The sequence below is a fragment of the Giraffa tippelskirchi genome, chromosome 12 (assembly GCF_054371585.1).
Source record: "Giraffa tippelskirchi isolate mGirTip1 chromosome 12, T2T-mGirTip1v1.2.pri, whole genome shotgun sequence".
NCBI lineage: Eukaryota > Metazoa > Chordata > Mammalia > Artiodactyla > Giraffidae > Giraffa > Giraffa tippelskirchi.
In genome coordinates, this window is record NC_137286.1 from 66,610,057 (window position 1) to 66,627,432 (window position 17,376).

The following is a 17,376-nucleotide window of genomic DNA, read 5'->3' on the forward strand; positions in this document are numbered from 1 at the left end:
TTGCAATTCTTTGTTCGGTGCGAAAATGCATTGGCATTTTGGGAGGAATAGCATCGAAGCTGTGGATTGCCTTGTGGGGCTGTGACATCATTTTCCCAATAGGAATTCTTTCAAGCCCTGAGCACAGCTTCTCTTTCCAGTGGTTGGTGTGGGCTTGATCTTCCTTCTTCCGTCTCTCGCCGTTTTGTGAGAACAGGTCCTTCCTTCCCTTCTGGGTTAGATGGACTCGTGGGTATCACTTCAGTGAATGGCATTGTCAGTGGGGGTGATAATTCCCTTCTCATTGGAAGACTTTGCTGTGAGTATTAGAAATGCAAGTGATTTCTCTTCCCCTTCCTCCCTGTCCATCTCTCAGAGCCACCGGGAAACAGAGGCCTCATCCAGGGTCACACAGGCCTGAGGGAGTGCAACTAGACTGTTGTTTCTTCAGGCCCTCAGTGCTGGACATCATCCGGGATACTCTGTGTGTGTCTTCCTCAGTCTGGTGTCCCTTCAGACCTTTCCCTAGTTTTCACAGGCTTGTCGTGTTGGTGTTCTTTGACTGTTTGGAGACACATCCTTGAGAAGCTTTGTGTTTCCACTCATTCGTCTCGCGATGTATGACCTGTCTTTTGCTTTTGTAATGAGGTCTTTCCCACAGTAGATATCTTTGATTTTGCAAAGTCCACTGTATTCTCTGGGTTGTTTTGTGGGCTGCCTTTTTGTTTTGTGTGTGAAGACTCAAAGCACGTGTCCGGTTTCTGCTCATTGTTCTTCTAGATTTGTGACAAGTTTTCATGGAAACTTTGTCTAGGGATAACTGGAAGTGAACTCGGTGTAAGGTGTCAAGTCTCCATCTCCATTCATGTCATGCCCTGCAGTTTCCAATTCCCTGTTCCTGAGTGGTTTTGGAGACCTTGTGGGAAGTTTGGTTGCATCGGAGTTTGCGTTTCCACCTTGAGTAGATTCACACTGTTCTGCCCTCAGGGACACTGTCAAGGGGGAGTGAGGAGCAGCCTGCACTTCCAGCAGTGACCACACGGTGGGGCGAGTGCTGCTCTCCCCTCTGGGAGCCCCAGGCCACAGGCATCCCAGTGAGGAGCCAGCTCTGTGCTCAGCTGAAAGGAGTTAGTCTCTCAGGAGCCTCTGAGCCCTTGCCTTTGGATCACCCAGGGTGGGCATTTGCTGTGACAGAAAAAAATTGCCCTGAATTCCATGGACGGAAGAGCCTGGCTGTGTAGAGTTCGTGAGTTGCCGTGAATCAGACACAACTGAGGACACAAAAATTCAATAGACTAAAACACTTTTTGGGGGTGGGGGGAGTGAAAGGGGGTGATGTGGGGTTTTTTGTCTTATATAATAGCCGAGGGAAATCTAGTTTAAACCTAAATTCACATAGATGGGAAAGGTATAGCTCTCCGTCACCCTATTAAAAAAAAAAAAAAAACGTCTTAACTTTTCTGAAAGCTTATTTAGTAGCTTCCTTGAGCAGTTCATTGTGAAGGATTTTTTTTTTTTTCTGTGACATTGGCCTCATTAAAAAGTACGGTTTGCCTTTACTGGATAATTTTGTTCATTGGTTTGTTAGGGAATCTTGGTAATATTTGAGTTTCCTGGGGAGTATGGTCACATGACCTGGCCCTGGCCAATCGGTGCGTTCCACCTCCCTGGCCACTGTGATTGGCTCCGGACTGGGGCAGTGCCCAATCGGGGCCCGGGGCCGGGCCTCACGTTGGAAGCCAGGGGAAGACGAGCTCTCGTTCTGCTGGGGTAGGGGAAGGGGTGGGGCCGGGGGAGGTCAGGCTCCAGCAGTGGGAGGGGCTTGAGGTCCGCCTGCGGCAGTTGGTGACCTTCCTGCTCCCCTCAGGGCAGAGCCGCCGGCCTGAGAATGAGGGCGCTGCTGAGCCCAGGGGCTGGGATGGCCCGCTGCTGCTGTGGTCCCAGAGCTCCACCCGAGACCTGAGGGAGGCCGTCTGCCCGTGAGTCCTCTCCCGCTTGTCTGTCAGCTTGTTTGAACCATGCTGGGTTTTCTGCCCAGCTGGCTAAGGGGAGTCCCTGGAAATGCAAGGGTGTGGGTTTTGGCAGACTTCAGGGAAGACATGCCAGATGAGCCTGGGAGACTCCAGCTTAATCTGGATTCAGGAGATATCTCTTCGGGCCAGCTAGTAATTGTAGGATAAGCCTAATGAGTCTTCACAGGATGAAGAGAGTAACGTGCCAAGGTAGCAATCGATGTCCTCATTCGAGAGGATGAAGCTGGTGCTCAGAGAAGGGGGGAACTTGGCCAGAGCAAGGAGGTGTGCACCCAGACAGAACCCCCAGATCCGGCCATTTGAGCTCAGGGAGGCCACTGGTGTGGCTTGTCCCTGTAGCAGGCGCCGAGGCACGCAGCCCACCCTGATTCCTGCGGGGGCCTGACTTGGGAAGTGCCATCTGGTAGCTTTGAGACTCACCAAACCAAATTGCACTGGAGAGAGGAAGGACACCTTCCTTCATCCACCCCCCACCCCCGCCGGATTCCCACATACCCTGACCCCTTTCTCTTGATTTCGGAGCCATTTCCAGAGTCCCGCTCATATGACCTCATTCGAAGTGCACTGTGGACGAGCTGCCATCTGCAGCTGCTACCACAGCAGCCAAGGGCTTTAGCTCCCGAGTACCTCCCTTCCTTTGGAACTTGGGGGCCCTCTACTCCCCACTTGCACACCACAGACCTTTGCTGAGGATTGTGGGGACCCTCACTCAGTTTGCAGCACGTTGTAGCCATCCCTGTCCTCTCAATACCTCCCTTGCCACTCAGCTTGTGAGCCCCTTTGGAGCAGCGTGGCCCACCTGGCTGCAACGGAAGAGACACAGCTGACAGTGAAACAACAGCTTAGATCTGACAGCCGGAAAGCTCTGTCAAAAGGGACCTCCCTCTTCACACCGTAGAGGCTGTAGGAGCCGCCAGGCTTTCGGAACCAGTGCTGGGGCCAAAATGACCCCACAGCCGTTTTCCTTCCTGGGGAGGGTTCTGGCTCGAGTGGGAATGGCTCAAGTCTCCTAAGGTTCTGAAAGCCCACTGTGTGCAGATTCACGGTACACAGAGAGGAGAAGGTGGAGTCCTGCCCTGGAGGTGGTCACAGCTCACGGATGAGCCAGGCAGGCAGGCAGGCAGGCAGGCAGGGCATGAGAACACCTGAGCTGCCTTCATGAGTGAATGGTGTGGGAGCAGAGGAAGAGAAGCCGGTCTGCTCCCTCATGTGGTGCCCAGGGCAGGTTGTCCCCAGAGGAAACCCTTACGACGGTGAGGACTCTCACTGCTGTTTCCCAAGGGGTTCCGTCGGTGCGTGTCTTCCCCGGAGCGGTCAGGCCGTCTCTAAAGTACACTGGCCATGGGCATTGCCTCTCCTTGGAACTTCCCACGTGTTTCTCTTTTTTATGGAACAGTGATTTTTCTAGAGGGGTTCTGGGCCACAAGGTTGTTGGGTCATTTTCTAGCCTTCTGTCGTGAAGAACGCTTTCCTGGGCGTTGGGGTGGTTTGTTGTTCCAGCTCCCTTTCTTGGCTTCTTTTGGGAGCTGGTGCAACAAGAGGAGCTCAGCCTCTGCCTTCTGGCTGAGATGTCACCCTTCAAACAGCAATGCCTGCCTGGAGATAATGATGGCATTTGCCAAAAGGGCTTCGTTTGGCACATGATATCTTGAAAGGACGTACACCGTCCTGTCAGCTATCAAAGGCTAGTTCAAATGACATAAAAATGAGAACTCTCCAATGGAGTCTTACAGTAGGTGGAGAGTCCGAAAGAAACTCCTTCAGTCATTTCACTGAGAGTCATTGATTGGGGACACCAAGAATATAGGAAGGAATGCAGAAAGAAAAGATGAAATTGTGTTCAGGATCGGGGGGAGGGATGAACAGGGCGTGCTTGCCTTGAATCCAGGCTTTGTTGGGGGGTGGGGCATAAAGATCAAACGGGTCTGAAACCACAAAGTGGTGATGGTAACACAGTATCACCAGAGTTACACAACAGTGTTCCCAAATTGCAACAATCATGAAAAAGTTTACTAACTTAACCAACAAGTTCCCAACTTAACCAACAAAAATACAGGAAACCATACAAAAAATAAAACATCACCAGAAAGGTGGAAACAAACCAAATGCAAAGCAGTTCAGGGGAAAGGAACTCCATGTCCCCTGGGGGCAGACCGAGTTGACAGCGTCCACGGTGAGCCGACAGGGATGGAGGCGGCAGAGCCGACCGCTCCCCTGGACGTGGTGTTTCCGGCAAGGGCTCTGGGTCTCTGTCCAGAGCGGGGGCTCGTTCTTCCTGCAGGGGTGGGTGAGTCATCGTCGGCGTCTGGGTGTTGCGCGGGAGCCAGGGCAGGCTCTCCCTGCCGAGGCGGTGACTCCTCCTCTGCCTCGGGTTCTCCTGCCAAAGCCCGAGCAGGTACAGGTGCACGTGGAGGTGGAGGTTCTGGCTGAGGGGGTGGGACATCAGTGCCTGGGGCTGGGGGTCCTGCAGGCACGGAGATCCGATCTGCCCGGTGTGCTGGCCAGAACCCAGCTGGCCTGGTGTCTCTGCGAGGGCAAGTCTCGGTTCTCCATCTGCCCTCGGTGGATCCCTGGGTCCTGCACCTGGAGCCACCACCTCTGTAGGGACAGGTCTGGGAAGTGGAGCCTGGTTCCAGTTGGAGGCCAGTGCTAGAGCTGGGGGAGAAGCAAAGTTTGCCCACAGGCCAGCCTTGGCATGTGCGTATCCCGGGACAGAAAGCTTCCAAGAGATTCCCAAAGAATACCCAGGGTCGGATGTCTTTTGGGACTGAAGTGTGCAAGAAGGGGGTGGGGGTGTGAGGCCAGCGCTTGCTGCAGGCCCAGCAGCATCTTTCGGGGACTCGTCCCTGTGTAGCTCAGCACCCCCTCCCCACACACTCCCGTGCACCAGCCCCAGCGTCCTCACCTCTGTGCTCTGGCGTGCTGGGCTCCAGGTCCTCCTGCTGCCTCAGAGGCTGGGGTTCTCGGGACTCTGGGTCGGAGCCGGGTGTGCTGAGCTCCGTGGCAGCCTCAGACTGGGCCGCCGGGTGTATCCTGTGTGGTGTCTCGGCAGCAGGCCTTCCCCGCCTCCGCTTCGCCCCCGGTGGGGCTGATGCCTCCGTGGGCACGCTCACCTGGAGCCTGCACTGGGCCTCAGGGGCGGGGGGGTGGTGCTCCGACCCCTCCCTCCGGGAGGTGGACGGGGTGTCCCCGTCCTCGGCCTCATCACGTGGGAAGCTCTGCAACGACAGTGACCGTCAGCCAGCCATGCTGGGACTTTTCCGAGCTGGGCCTGGCCAGTGGAGCCGCTGCTTCTGCCTGCTCGAACTTCTCTTCCCAGAAGGGTCAGAGACGTGTGTCTGCTCAGATCCCCACCCGGGAGGAAAGAGACCCACCTGAGGGTGTGAGGCCAGCCTGGGCGGCCGGCGCTGCCCGCACTCTCCCCATCCCAGCCAGCCTGCTCTCCCCTGGGGTGTGGACACAACTTGCCCGCAGGCTTCTGACCCCACATCCGCCTGGGCTTCCTTGAGGGAGACACACCCCGAGAAACCCGCATCCACACACACAGGCAAAGGACCCGGTGTTTCCGGGTGGCATGGGAGAGGTGGGCTGGCCCGGCCTGGGGCTCCCCGTGTTACCTTTCTGTTTCTCCGGGCAAAGGGCCAGAGGCCTCTCGGGGGTGCCCTGAGCCAACGTCGACAGGGTGCCCACGCACACTGCCTGTGAGCTCTCCTGAGGCCCCGGCCTCTGGGCAGGGGCAAACAGCAGAACATCCTGGCAGCAAGTGATCTGGCTGGGGGCTCCTCTCCGCTCTGGAGGCCTGGATACACGGGTTGCGGGTTCTGTTGGGTTCTGTTGCCGGCAGGTGACATCATTTCCTGGGGTTCGTGCTGAGGTCCCTTCCCCAAAACTTCCCAAGGGAATCTCTGACTGCTCGACCACCCCCCTTAGGCCATGTGCAGGCACAGTGACAGCCACACAGCCCAGCCCACAGCCCTGGGGAGGCCTGGGTGCAGCCAGGGCCTGAGCTCCGAGGACCCCGCTGCTCTCAGACCAGGCTCCTTCTTCTCATAAGTGGTGTGGCCCTGGACAAGCGTATGCCCCTCAGGGTTTCCCCAGTCTCTCCATCTGGAGAGTGGGGGTCATTCTCCCATCTGCTTCCTAGGTCTGTCGGCCTACGAGCAGCTCCATGCCTTTCCACCTGGGGCCGATATCACGTGGAGCTTGTGCGCTGAGACTTCAGAAAGAAAGACTCCATCCAGGGCTGACACAGCACAGAATGGGGCAGAACGAGGCCTGGATGCGCCGTGGTACCCAGGAAAAGGCACTCCCCCTCCTGAGTGTTTTGAGACCCCGCATCCAAGTTGGAGGCGCGAAAGGAAGACTCGAAGGTCTCCCTCTCTTATAGAAAAGAGTAGCCAACTTTCTGGTCCTCTGTTTCCATTGAGATTCTGTTCAAGTGTCCCAGCTCGGCTTCTGCGGGTGGCTGAGCTTCTAATGGCTCCCTGCGTTCTTGTCTTTTCCTCTCCAAACCTTCCGTCCTTTTCCCCCTTCTGGGGTGGATGGGCGCTGTCATTGCTTCTACCTTCGAGACAGATTGATGAAAAGTCTGGACCGTCGACTCCTTTCCTCTCTTTGGTTCCGTGTCTCTCTCTGTCTGTGTCCCTCTCTTTTCCCTTCTCGATTCAGTCTGTGTCTTCCTCTTTCTCTCTCGTGTGTGGATGGATGGATGCTAGGAATGCACATGTATATGATTAGATGAGGGTTATGTTTTAGGGATAGGTTAGAGGGAGAGAAAGGCTTTAGGTCGGAGTTGGTCATGGGGGAAGGGTCAAGGGTGGTGGTGGTGTTTCTTGGAATCTGAGTGCTGTGCATTCTTCGTCTCTTTCCATATGAACCCCTTCTCAGATACACCACTTGCAAGGAGTCTCTCATGTTCCGTTTCCCATCTTTTGCATTTCTGAATGCTTAGCTTCTCTGTTGTGAAGAGGTTCCATTGGATGGAAACCCATTGGCGTACTTCGTTTTCCTCTTTCCCTTACTTGAAGAGACCCATTTCTACCTCCGCCCAGCAAATGGCAAGGAGACTCTGATGTTAAGGAGCCTTTGACCTACGCTTCTTTCTAGCTGTCTCATGACATCAGTCTTTAGGGTGAGGTTTTTCCCCGATATTGAGGTGGTGTGAGATCAAAACCAATAGCGTTCTTCAGATGTAGCTGTCTGGTTTTCCCATGGACATTTATTGAAGAGGCTTTCTCGTTCCCATTTGGATATTCTCCCCTTTTGTGTCAGAGATGAGTTGACCATGGATGCCGGGGTTTGTTTCTGGACCCTCAACTTTATTCCATCGATCTGGATCTGTGTGTGTTGTTGTATTCCCAATAGCATACTGTCCTGCTGCTGCCGCTGCGCCTAAGTCATTTCAGTCGTGTCTGACTCTGCGCGACCCCATGGCCTGCAGCCTACCAGGCTCCTCCGTCCAGGGCGTTTTCCAGGCAAGAGTACTGGAGTGGGTCGCCATCGCCTTCTCCGATACTCTCCTGAGGATCCTAGTTTGGTCGTCTAATTTCCTTTCACACAACCTTGGATGTCCGTATCGGGGCTTTTTCGTCGGATTGTATTGACAATTTAGGCTCTTTTCTGTTTCCGTACCCCTTTTGCAATTCTTTGTTCGGTGCGAAAATGCATTGGCATTTTGGGAGGAATAGCATCGAAGCTGTGGATTGCCTTGTGGGGCTGTGACATCATTTTCCCAATAGGAATTCTTTCAAGCCCTGAGCACAGCTTCTCTTTCCAGTGGTTGGTGTGGGCTTGATCTTCCTTCTTCCGTCTCTCGCCGTTTTGTGAGAACAGGTCCTTCCTTCCCTTCTGGGTTAGATGGACTCGTGGGTATCACTTCAGTGAATGGCATTGTCAGTGGGGGTGATAATTCCCTTCTCATTGGAAGACTTTGCTGTGAGTATTAGAAATGCAAGTGATTTCTCTTCCCCTTCCTCCCTGTCCATCTCTCAGAGCCACCGGGAAACAGAGGCCTCATCCAGGGTCACACAGGCCTGAGGGAGTGCAACTAGACTGTTGTTTCTTCAGGCCCTCAGTGCTGGACATCATCCGGGATACTCTGTGTGTGTCTTCCTCAGTCTGGTGTCCCTTCAGACCTTTCCCTAGTTTTCACAGGCTTGTCGTGTTGGTGTTCTTTGACTGTTTGGAGACACATCCTTGAGAAGCTTTGTGTTTCCACTCATTCGTCTCGCGATGTATGACCTGTCTTTTGCTTTTGTAATGAGGTCTTTCCCACAGTAGATATCTTTGATTTTGCAAAGTCCACTGTATTCTCTGGGTTGTTTTGTGGGCTGCCTTTTTGTTTTGTGTGTGAAGACTCAAAGCACGTGTCCGGTTTCTGCTCATTGTTCTTCTAGATTTGTGACAAGTTTTCATGGAAACTTTGTCTAGGGATAACTGGAAGTGAACTCGGTGTAAGGTGTCAAGTCTCCATCTCCATTCATGTCATGCCCTGCAGTTTCCAATTCCCTGTTCCTGAGTGGTTTTGGAGACCTTGTGGGAAGTTTGGTTGCATCGGAGTTTGCGTTTCCACCTTGAGTAGATTCACACTGTTCTGCCCTCAGGGACACTGTCAAGGGGGAGTGAGGAGCAGCCTGCACTTCCAGCAGTGACCACACGGTGGGGCGAGTGCTGCTCTCCCCTCTGGGAGCCCCAGGCCACAGGCATCCCAGTGAGGAGCCAGCTCTGTGCTCAGCTGAAAGGAGTTAGTCTCTCAGGAGCCTCTGAGCCCTTGCCTTTGGATCACCCAGGGTGGGCATTTGCTGTGACAGAAAAAAATTGCCCTGAATTCCATGGACGGAAGAGCCTGGCTGTGTAGAGTTCGTGAGTTGCCGTGAATCAGACACAACTGAGGACACAAAAATTCAATAGACTAAAACACTTTTTGGGGGTGGGGGGAGTGAAAGGGGGTGATGTGGGGTTTTTTGTCTTATATAATAGCCGAGGGAAATCTAGTTTAAACCTAAATTCACATAGATGGGAAAGGTATAGCTCTCCGTCACCCTATTAAAAAAAAAAAAAAAGTCTTAACTTTTCTGAAAGCTTATTTAGTAGCTTCCTTGAGCAGTTCATTGTGAAGGATTTTTTTTTTTTTTTCTGTGACATTGGCCTCATTAAAAAGTACGGTTTGCCTTTACTGGATAATTTTGTTCATTGGTTTGTTAGGGAATCTTGGTAATATTTGAGTTTCCTGGGGAGTATGGTCACATGACCTGGCCCTGGCCAATCGGTGCGTTCCACCTCCCTGGCCACTGTGATTGGCTCCGGACTGGGGCAGTGCCCAATCGGGGCCCGGGGCCGGGCCTCACGTTGGAAGCCAGGGGAAGACGAGCTCTCGTTCTGCTGGGGTAGGGGAAGGGGTGGGGCCGGGGGAGGTCAGGCTCCAGCAGTGGGAGGGGCTTGAGGTCCGCCTGCGGCAGTTGGTGACCTTCCTGCTCCCCTCAGGGCAGAGCCGCCGGCCTGAGAATGAGGGCGCTGCTGAGCCCAGGGGCTGGGATGGCCCGCTGCTGCTGTGGTCCCAGAGCTCCACCCGAGACCTGAGGGAGGCCGTCTGCCCGTGAGTCCTCTCCCGCTTGTCTGTCAGCTTGTTTGAACCATGCTGGGTTTTCTGCCCAGCTGGCTAAGGGGAGTCCCTGGAAATGCAAGGGTGTGGGTTTTGGCAGACTTCAGGGAAGACATGCCAGATGAGCCTGGGAGACTCCAGCTTAATCTGGATTCAGGAGATATCTCTTCGGGCCAGCTAGTAATTGTAGGATAAGCCTAATGAGTCTTCACCGGATGAAGAGAGTAACGTGCCAAGGTAGCAATCGATGTCCTCATTCGAGAGGATGAAGCTGGTGCTCAGAGAAGGGGGGAACTTGGCCAGAGCAAGGAGGTGTGCACCCAGACAGAACCCCCAGATCCGGCCATTTGAGCTCAGGGAGGCCACTGGTGTGGCTTGTCCCTGTAGCAGGCGCCGAGGCACGCAGCCCACCCTGATTCCTGCGGGGGCCTGACTTGGGAAGTGCCATCTGGTAGCTTTGAGACTCACCAAACCAAATTGCACTGGAGAGAGGAAGGACACCTTCCTTCATCCACCCCCCACCCCCGCCGGATTCCCACATACCCTGACCCCTTTCTCTTGATTTCGGAGCCATTTCCAGAGTCCCGCTCATATGACCTCATTCGAAGTGCACTGTGGACGAGCTGCCATCTGCAGCTGCTACCACAGCAGCCAAGGGCTTTAGCTCCCGAGTACCTCCCTTCCTTTGGAACTTGGGGGCCCTCTACTCCCCACTTGCACACCACAGACCTTTGCTGAGGATTGTGGGGACCCTCACTCAGTTTGCAGCACGTTGTAGCCATCCCTGTCCTCTCAATACCTCCCTTGCCACTCAGCTTGTGAGCCCCTTTGGAGCAGCGTGGCCCACCTGGCTGCAACGGAAGAGACACAGCTGACAGTGAAACAACAGCTTAGATCTGACAGCCGGAAAGCTCTGTCAAAAGGGACCTCCCTCTTCACACCGTAGAGGCTGTAGGAGCCGCCAGGCTTTCGGAACCAGTGCTGGGGCCAAAATGACCCCACAGCCGTTTTCCTTCCTGGGGAGGGTTCTGGCTCGAGTGGGAATGGCTCAAGTCTCCTAAGGTTCTGAAAGCCTACTGTGTGCAGATTCACGGTACACAGAGAGGAGAAGGTGGAGTCCTGCCCTGGAGGTGGTCACAGCTCACGGATGAGCCAGGCAGGCAGGCAGGCAGGCAGGCAGGGCATGAGAACACCTGAGCTGCCTTCATGAGTGAATGGTGTGGGAGCAGAGGAAGAGAAGCCGGTCTGCTCCCTCATGTGGTGCCCAGGGCAGGTTGTCCCCAGAGGAAACCCTTACGACGGTGAGGACTCTCACTGCTGTTTCCCAAGGGGTTCCGTCGGTGCGTGTCTTCCCCGGAGCGGTCAGGCCGTCTCTAAAGTACACTGGCCATGGGCATTGCCTCTCCTTGGAACTTCCCACGTGTTTCTCTTTTTTATGGAACAGTGATTTTTCTAGAGGGGTTCTGGGCCACAAGGTTGTTGGGTCATTTTCTAGCCTTCTGTCGTGAAGAACGCTTTCCTGGGCGTTGGGGTGGTTTGTTGTTCCAGCTCCCTTTCTTGGCTTCTTTTGGGAGCTGGTGCAACAAGAGGAGCTCAGCCTCTGCCTTCTGGCTGAGATGTCACCCTTCAAACAGCAATGCCTGCCTGGAGATAATGATGGCATTTGCCAAAAGGGCTTCGTTTGGCACATGATATCTTGAAAGGACGTACACCGTCCTGTCAGCTATCAAAGGCTAGTTCAAATGACATAAAAATGAGAACTCTCCAATGGAGTCTTACAGTAGGTGGAGAGTCCGAAAGAAACTCCTTCAGTCATTTCACTGAGAGTCATTGATTGGGGACACCAAGAATATAGGAAGGAATGCAGAAAGAAAAGATGAAATTGTGTTCAGGATCGGGGGGAGGGATGAACAGGGCGTGCTTGCCTTGAATCCAGGCTTTGTTGGGGGGTGGGGCATAAAGATCAAACGGGTCTGAAACCACAAAGTGGTGATGGTAACACAGTATCACCAGAGTTACACAACAGTGTTCCCAAATTGCAACAATGATGAAAAAGTTTACTAACTTAACCAACAAGTTCCCAACTTAACCAACAAAAATACAGGAAACCATACAAAAAATAAAACATCACCAGAAAGGTGGAAACAAACCAAATGCAAAGCAGTTCAGGGGAAAGGAACTCCATGTCCCCTGGGGGCAGACCGAGTTGACAGCGTCCACGGTGAGCCGACAGGGATGGAGGCGGCAGAGCCGACCGCTCCCCTGGACGTGGTGTTTCCGGCAAGGGCTCTGGGTCTCTGTCCAGAGCGGGGGCTCGTTCTTCCTGCAGGGGTGGGTGAGTCATCGTCGGCGTCTGGGTGTTGCGCGGGAGCCAGGGCAGGCTCTCCCTGCCGAGGCGGTGACTCCTCCTCTGCCTCGGGTTCTCCTGCCAAAGCCCGAGGAGGTACAGGTGCACGTGGAGGTGGAGGTTCTGGCTGAGGGGGTGGGACATCAGTGCCTGGGGCTGGGGGTCCTGCAGGCACGGAGATCCGATCTGCCCGGTGTGCTGGCCAGAACCCAGCTGGCCTGGTGTCTCTGCGAGGGCAAGTCTCGGTTCTCCATCTGCCCTCGGTGGATCCCTGGGTCCTGCACCTGGAGCCACCACCTCTGTAGGGACAGGTCTGGGAAGTGGAGCCTGGTTCCAGTTGGAGGCCAGTGCTAGAGCTGGGGGAGAAGCAAAGTTTGCCCACAGGCCAGCCTTGGCATGTGCGTATCCCGGGACAGAAAGCTTCCAAGAGATTCCCAAAGAATACCCAGGGTCGGATGTCTTTTGGGACTGAAGTGTGCAAGAAGGGGGTGGGGGTGTGAGGCCAGCGCTTGCTGCAGGCCCAGCAGCATCTTTCGGGGACTCGTCCCTGTGTAGCTCAGCACCCCCTCCCCACACACTCCCGTGCACCAGCCCCAGCGTCCTCACCTCTGTGCTCTGGCGTGCTGGGCTCCAGGTCCTCCTGCTGCCTCAGAGGCTGGGGTTCTCGGGACTCTGGGTCGGAGCCGGGTGTGCTGAGCTCCGTGGCAGCCTCAGACTGGGCCGCCGGGTGTATCCTGTGTGGTGTCTCGGCAGCAGGCCTTCCCCGCCTCCGCTTCGCCCCCGGTGGGGCTGATGCCTCCGTGGGCACGCTCACCTGGAGCCTGCACTGGGCCTCAGGGGCGGGGGGGTGGTGCTCCGACCCCTCCCTCCGGGAGGTGGACGGGGTGTCCCCGTCCTCGGCCTCATCACGTGGGAAGCTCTGCAACGACAGTGACCGTCAGCCAGCCATGCTGGGACTTTTCCGAGCTGGGCCTGGCCAGTGGAGCCGCTGCTTCTGCCTGCTCGAACTTCTCTTCCCAGAAGGGTCAGAGACGTGTGTCTGCTCAGATCCCCACCCGGGAGGAAAGAGACCCACCTGAGGGTGTGAGGCCAGCCTGGGCGGCCGGCGCTGCCCGCACTCTCCCCATCCCAGCCAGCCTGCTCTCCCCTGGGGTGTGGACACAACTTGCCCGCAGGCTTCTGACCCCACATCCGCCTGGGCTTCCTTGAGGGAGACACACCCCGAGAAACCCGCATCCACACACACAGGCAAAGGACCCGGTGTTTCCGGGTGGCATGGGAGAAGTGGGCTGGCCCGGCCTGGGGCTCCCCGTGTTACCTTTCTGTTTCTCCGGGCAAAGGGCCAGAGGCCTCTCGGGGGTGCCCTGAGCCAACGTCGACAGGGTGCCCACGCACACTGCCTGTGAGCTCTCCTGAGGCCCCGGCCTCTGGGCAGGGGCAAACAGCAGAACATCCTGGCAGCAAGTGATCTGGCTGGGGGCTCCTCTCCGCTCTGGAGGCCTGGATACACGGGTTGCGGGTTCTGTTGGGTTCTGTTGCCGGCAGGTGACATCATTTCCTGGGGTTCGTGCTGAGGTCCCTTCCCCAAAACTTCCCAAGGGAATCTCTGGGTTTCTGACTGCTCGACCACCCCCCTTAGGCCATGTGCAGGCACAGTGACAGCCACACAGCCCAGCCCACAGCCCTGGGGAGGCCTGGGTGCAGCCAGGGCCTGAGCTCCGAGGACCCCGCTGCTCTCAGACCAGGCTCCTTCTTCTCATAAGTGGTGTGGCCCTGGACAAGCGTATGCCCCTCAGGGTTTCCCCAGTCTCTCCATCTGGAGAGTGGGGGTCATTCTCCCATCTGCTTCCTAGGTCTGTCGGCCTACGAGCAGCTCCATGCCTTTCCACCTGGGGCCGATATCACGTGGAGCTTGTGCGCTGAGACTTCAGAAAGAAAGACTCCATCCAGGGCTGACACAGCACAGAATGGGGCAGAACGAGGCCTGGATGCGCCGTGGTACCCAGGAAAAGGCACTCCCCCTCCTGAGTGTTTTGAGACCCCGCATCCAAGTTGGAGGCGCGAAAGGAAGACTCGAAGGTCTCCCTCTCTTATAGAAAAGAGTAGCCAACTTTCTGGTCCTCTGTTTCCATTGAGATTCTGTTCAAGTGTCCCAGCTCGGCTTCTGCGGGTGGCTGAGCTTCTAATGGCTCCCTGCGTTCTTGTCTTTTCCTCTCCAAACCTTCCGTCCTTTTCCCCCTTCTGGGGTGGATGGGCGCTGTCATTGCTTCTACCTTCGAGACAGATTGATGAAAAGTCTGGACCGTCGACTCCTTTCCTCTCTTTGGTTCCGTGTCTCTCTCTGTCTGTGTCCCTCTCTTTTCCCTTCTCGATTCAGTCTGTGTCTTCCTCTTTCTCTCTCGTGTGTGGATGGATGGATGCTAGGAATGCACATGTATATGATTAGATGAGGGTTATGTTTTAGGGATAGGTTAGAGGGAGAGAAAGGCTTTAGGTCGGAGTTGGTCATGGGGGAAGGGTCAAGGGTGGTGGTGGTGTTTCTTGGAATCTGAGTGCTGTGCATTCTTCGTCTCTTTCCATATGAACCCCTTCTCAGATACACCACTTGCAAGGAGTCTCTCATGTTCCGTTTCCCATCTTTTGCATTTCTGAATGCTTAGCTTCTCTGTTGTGAAGAGGTTCCATTGGATGGAAACCCATTGGCGTACTTCGTTTTCCTCTTTCCCTTACTTGAAGAGACCCATTTCTACCTCCGCCCAGCAAATGGCAAGGAGACTCTGATGTTAAGGAGCCTTTGACCTACGCTTCTTTCTAGCTGTCTCATGACATCAGTCTTTAGGGTGAGGTTTTTCCCCGATATTGAGGTGGTGTGAGATCAAAACCAATAGCGTTCTTCAGATGTAGCTGTCTGGTTTTCCCATGGACATTTATTGAAGAGGCTTTCTCGTTCCCATTTGGATATTCTCCCCTTTTGTGTCAGAGATGAGTTGACCATGGATGCCGGGGTTTGTTTCTGGACCCTCAACTTTATTCCATCGATCTGGATCTGTGTGTGTTGTTGTATTCCCAATAGCATACTGTCCTGCTGCTGCCGCTGCGCCTAAGTCATTTCAGTCGTGTCTGACTCTGCGCGACCCCATGGCCTGCAGCCTACCAGGCTCCTCCGTCCAGGGCGTTTTCCAGGCAAGAGTACTGGAGTGGGTCGCCATCGCCTTCTCCGATACTCTCCTGAGGATCCTAGTTTGGTCGTCTAATTTCCTTTCACACAACCTTGGATGTCCGTATCGGGGCTTTTTCGTCGGATTGTATTGACAATTTAGGCTCTTTTCTGTTTCCGTACCCCTTTTGCAATTCTTTGTTCGGTGCGAAAATGCATTGGCATTTTGGGAGGAATAGCATCGAAGCTGTGGATTGCCTTGTGGGGCTGTGACATCATTTTCCCAATAGGAATTCTTTCAAGCCCTGAGCACAGCTTCTCTTTCCAGTGGTTGGTGTGGGCTTGATCTTCCTTCTTCCGTCTCTCGCCGTTTTGTGAGAACAGGTCCTTCCTTCCCTTCTGGGTTAGATGGACTCGTGGGTATCACTTCAGTGAATGGCATTGTCAGTGGGGGTGATAATTCCCTTCTCATTGGAAGACTTTGCTGTGAGTATTAGAAATGCAAGTGATTTCTCTTCCCCTTCCTCCCTGTCCATCTCTCAGAGCCACCGGGAAACAGAGGCCTCATCCAGGGTCACACAGGCCTGAGGGAGTGCAACTAGACTGTTGTTTCTTCAGGCCCTCAGTGCTGGACATCATCCGGGATACTCTGTGTGTGTCTTCCTCAGTCTGGTGTCCCTTCAGACCTTTCCCTAGTTTTCACAGGCTTGTCGTGTTGGTGTTCTTTGACTGTTTGGAGACACATCCTTGAGAAGCTTTGTGTTTCCACTCATTCGTCTCGCGATGTATGACCTGTCTTTTGCTTTTGTAATGAGGTCTTTCCCACAGTAGATATCTTTGATTTTGCAAAGTCCACTGTATTCTCTGGGTTGTTTTGTGGGCTGCCTTTTTGTTTTGTGTGTGAAGACTCAAAGCACGTGTCCGGTTTCTGCTCATTGTTCTTCTAGATTTGTGACAAGTTTTCATGGAAACTTTGTCTAGGGATAACTGGAAGTGAACTCGGTGTAAGGTGTCAAGTCTCCATCTCCATTCATGTCATGCCCTGCAGTTTCCAATTCCCTGTTCCTGAGTGGTTTTGGAGACCTTGTGGGAAGTTTGGTTGCATCGGAGTTTGCGTTTCCACCTTGAGTAGATTCACACTGTTCTGCCCTCAGGGACACTGTCAAGGGGGAGTGAGGAGCAGCCTGCACTTCCAGCAGTGACCACACGGTGGGGCGAGTGCTGCTCTCCCCTCTGGGAGCCCCAGGCCACAGGCATCCCAGTGAGGAGCCAGCTCTGTGCTCAGCTGAAAGGAGTTAGTCTCTCAGGAGCCTCTGAGCCCTTGCCTTTGGATCACCCAGGGTGGGCATTTGCTGTGACAGAAAAAAATTGCCCTGAATTCCATGGACGGAAGAGCCTGGCTGTGTAGAGTTCGTGAGTTGCCGTGAATCAGACACAACTGAGGACACAAAAATTCAATAGACTAAAACACTTTTTGGGGGTGGGGGGAGTGAAAGGGGGTGATGTGGGGTTTTTTGTCTTATATAATAGCCGAGGGAAATCTAGTTTAAACCTAAATTCACATAGATGGGAAAGGTATAGCTCTCCGTCACCCTATTAAAAAAAAAAAAAAAGTCTTAACTTTTCTGAAAGCTTATTTAGTAGCTTCCTTGAGCAGTTCATTGTGAAGGATTTTTTTTTTTTTCTGTGACATTGGCCTCATTAAAAAGTACGGTTTGCCTTTACTGGATAATTTTGTTCATTGGTTTGTTAGGGAATCTTGGTAATATTTGAGTTTCCTGGGGAGTATGGTCACATGACCTGGCCCTGGCCAATCGGTGCGTTCCACCTCCCTGGCCACTGTGATTGGCTCCGGACTGGGGCAGTGCCCAATCGGGGCCCGGGGCCGGGCCTCACGTTGGAAGCCAGGGGAAGACGAGCTCTCGTTCTGCTGGGGTAGGGGAAGGGGTGGGGCCGGGGGAGGTCAGGCTCCAGCAGTGGGAGGGGCTTGAGGTCCGCCTGCGGCAGTTGGTGACCTTCCTGCTCCCCTCAGGGCAGAGCCGCCGGCCTGAGAATGAGGGCGCTGCTGAGCCCAGGGGCTGGGATGGCCCGCTGCTGCTGTGGTCCCAGAGCTCCACCCGAGACCTGAGGGAGGCCGTCTGCCCGTGAGTCCTCTCCCGCTTGTCTGTCAGCTTGTTTGAACCATGCTGGGTTTTCTGCCCAGCTGGCTAAGGGGAGTCCCTGGAAATGCAAGGGTGTGGGTTTTGGCAGACTTCAGGGA

At 54.5% G+C, this 17,376-nt stretch overlaps 1 long non-coding RNA gene across 2 annotated transcripts in view; it reads left to right on the forward strand.

The window, feature by feature from the left end:
* Nucleotides 1-9,421: 9,421 nt before the first annotated feature.
* Nucleotides 9,422-17,376, forward strand: part of LOC145530008 (uncharacterized) — an 86,257-nt gene continuing 78,302 nt past the window's right edge. The window contains exons 1-2 of one of the 2 annotated variants that reach the window (XR_014071405.1): nucleotides 9,422-9,606; nucleotides 17,149-17,260. This is a non-coding gene — a long non-coding RNA (uncharacterized LOC145530008). Of the gene's footprint in view, nucleotides 9,607-17,048; nucleotides 17,261-17,376 lie in introns of those variants that run through there. The other variant, XR_014071406.1, reaches the window with a different exon arrangement.